The sequence below is a fragment of the Schistocerca serialis genome, chromosome 2 (genome assembly GCF_023864345.2).
Source record: "Schistocerca serialis cubense isolate TAMUIC-IGC-003099 chromosome 2, iqSchSeri2.2, whole genome shotgun sequence".
Classification (NCBI taxonomy): domain Eukaryota; kingdom Metazoa; phylum Arthropoda; class Insecta; order Orthoptera; family Acrididae; genus Schistocerca; species Schistocerca serialis.
The window spans coordinates 465231537-465235086 of NC_064639.1; the positions used below are offsets into that span (position 1 = coordinate 465231537).

Sequence of the window (3550 nt, forward strand, 5' to 3'; positions counted from 1 at the left end):
GTGCGTAAAAGCACGGTAAGTAGTTGGGCAGGTCGTCTGTCATCATCGCAACAAGGTCGTTGCAAATCTGTCCGATTTCCCTCGCGCCTGTGCCTGTGATGTTGGAACGTGCGGACACTCTCGTTCGAGGTGATCGACGGATCTCAGCCAAACACTTCGCTGCACAGCTGGACGTCTCTGTTGGTAGTGCCGACACACACGCCCATCAGTTGAGGTACTCAAAGGTATGTGCCTGCAGCCTAAAAGAAGATTATAAAGAACAACGAAGGATCATCTGTGTGGAGTTACTCGCGCGTACGGGGATGATGATGACGACAATCTTTTGTCGAACATTGTCACAGGCGATGAAACATCGGTTCATCACTTCGAACCGGAAACAAAACGGTAATATATGGAAGAAAAAGTTTAAATTCGCGCCCTCAGCCGCTAAGGTCATGGCGACGGTCTCCTGGGACTCTGAAGGGGTTATTCTATTTGATGTCCTTCCTCACGGTGCAACGATCACTCTAAAGTGCACTGTGCTGCCTTGAAGAAATCGAAGAAACAGTGCCAGGGTGTTCGTCGCCACAAAAATGGAAACGAACTTCTCCTTCGCAACGCAAGGCCTCAAACAAATCAGCGCAACTTAGAGGAACTCGCAAAACTTCATTGGACTGTTCTTGCACGTCCAACCTACAGCACGCATCTCGCGCCTTCAAAATTCCATCTGTTTGGCCCAATGAAGGATGCACTCCGCAAAAAGTTCTACGTGGACGATGGCGACGTTGTTGTGGAGTAAGACGTTGGCTCCAATGTCGATATGGAGAGGGGTACGTGGAGGCATACAGCCCCTCCCAATGAGGTGCCGTAAGGTCGTCGCATTGAAAATAGGGCTCTGTAGCCAAAAGAGTAGGAAGTAATATGGAGTACTTGATTATAAAACCAACCTGCTTTCCAAAAAAAAAAAAAAAAAAAAAAAAAAAAAAAAAAAAAAAAAAAAAATGTTGCGCTACTTATTGGACGCCCATTGTATATTCTTCTTACTGTCAGGCTACTATTTACACCCTATTGCGTTGTACATTGAACTTATTTCCGCACCATTATGCTGCTGAGTCCACAATAAACGGGAAGGTCACTGCACTGCCACTGTCGACCACACACTGCCGAGCGAGTGGCATACGTACGTACAGTTCTGAGCTCCAGACAGACAGTTTACTGAGAAAGTGAATCTCCCGTGACAAGTATTGCAGACAGCTGCGGTCACCGCGGCCTTGACAGACACTCATAAGCTCATCGCATACTCGCAGGCACGATCTACATCTACATATCTACATCTACATATATACACCACTAGCCACCAAGCGGTGTGTGAAAAGCACTCCGTCTTCAGGCCACAAGTGGCCCATCGGGACCATCCGACCGCCGTGTCATCCTCATTGAGAATGCGGATAGGAGGGGCGTGTGGTCAGCACACCGCTCTCCCGGTCGTTATGATGGTTTTCTGTGATCGGAGCCGCTACTATTCGGTCGAGTAGCTCCTCAATTGGCATCACGAGGCTGAGTGCACCCCGAAAAATGGCAACAGCACATGGCGGTTGGATGGTCACCCATCCAAGTGCCGCCCACGCCCGACAGCGCTTAACTTCGGTGATCTCACGGGAACCGGTGTATCCACTGCGACAAGGCCGTTGCCTAAGCGGTGTGTGACGGAGGGAACAATTCGCGCCAAAGTCATATTTCCCATCCCCCCCCCACCCCTCTGTTCCACTCGCGGATCGCGCGGGGAAAAAACAACTGTCTGAACGCCTCAGTACGAGCTCTAATTCCCTTATCTTTGAATGGTGATCATTGCGCGATTTGAAAGTTGGTGGTAATAATATATGCTCTATATCCCCGGTGTTGTAACGCTCTCGCAATGACTAAAAGTACCAGTCACGAATCTTGTCGCTCTTCTTTGGACCTCCTCACCTTCTCAATCTCTTGGTTCAAATGGCTCTGAGCACTATTGGGACTTAACATCTGAGGTCATCAGTACCCTATAACAGAACTACTTAAACCTAACTAACCTAAGGACATTACACACATCCATGCCCGAGGCAGGATTCGAACCTGCGACCGTAGCAGTCGCGCGGTTCCGGTCTGAAGAGCCTAGAACCGCTCGGCCACCGCGGCCGGCCCTCAATCTCTTGAATCAGACCCAACTGGTAAGGGTCCCATGCAGACGAACAGTAATCTAAGACTGGACGAACTGACGTATTGTAAGCTATTTCCTTTGTTGAAGGACTGCATCGTTTCAGGATCCTGCCAATAAAACGCAATCTAGAGTTCGCCCTACCCGTTACTTGTGTAATCTGATCATTCCATTTGAGATCATTTAGAATAGTCACACCCAGATACTTGACGGATGTTACCGCTTCCAAACACTGAGCATTTATTTTGTACTCGTACATTAATGGGGATTTTCGCCTTGTTTTAAGCAGTGGGTTACATTTACTAATATTGAGAGAGAACTGCCAGTCATTACACCACGCATTTATTTTGTGCAAATCTTCATTGATTTGTTCACAACTTTCGATGTACATTGTGTGCCAACAGCCGACGTTGGACATCAGGCGTGGCGTGTCTGTGGGTCCCACTGCGGTCGTCAGACTCGCACACATTTGAGTGCCGTTTGACGCAGTACTGTGAGGGTGGAAGAGGACGTCCTACGAATGCTAGTAGAAGAGACGTAGAATCACAGGATACGTTCAGTGCTGCAGACGGGTATCAGAAGCGTTACCTGTACACAGGCGAAGTACCATGAGCGTGAAAAGACGTTAAGTGCAAAAATATCATACATTCGGTGTCCTGGATAAGCATTTATTAGTCTTTCACAAGAGCTAATCGGCGATGGTGGCAAATATGGCACAGTGGGTGGAAAAGAGATTTTGTCTGCTCCAAGACCCGCGTCACGACATACACAAAATACAGCCAATCAACTGACAAGTGAAGTCTTCCTTAAAGTAATGGAAGCCACTAGCCAGAACATGCGATTTTTGGATTTTCTATATCCATTATCTTATTTGGCATATCCACTATTAACGTAGACTCTGACAGGTGTGAGCTGATATTTCTCACAACAAAGTTTCGAGTTGTTATAAAAACAAGTGATAATGTTCTTACAGAGTTACAGGGAAAAGTGTCTGAGATACATATCCTCTGAAACCAAGCAAAATGGCGTTTGTAGTGGACAAAGAACCGAACTTCAAGCAAGCATTTCAGCAACAAAAACGTACGCCATGTGCAGTTCACTGCGTGAACATAGCGTAAGGCACATAGTGTATGAAAAAATCCTAAGCGAAGAATTGCCTGACATTCATAAATCAACCTGGGCAGTGCGTGGAACTGTAGGGTTGTATGAAATGGTCCGATTTCATACCAATATCAGAAAACAAGCATTACGGTGAGATGTTGAAATTGGATAGCATCTACATGATTCACTTCAGTCTCAAAAAAATACATTGAGAATTTGCTGTTGGAGAAAAACAAAGAGGATCTTCGTTTCAACCTCACATAATGAATGGTATAATTA

At 46.5% G+C, this 3550-nt stretch overlaps 1 pseudogene; it reads right to left on the minus strand.

Annotated features, from left to right (window-relative positions):
- Window positions 1-1555: 1555 nt before the first annotated feature.
- On the minus strand, window positions 1556-1672 carry LOC126458912 (5S ribosomal RNA; annotated as a pseudogene).
- Between the last annotated feature and the right edge of the window lie 1878 nt (window positions 1673-3550).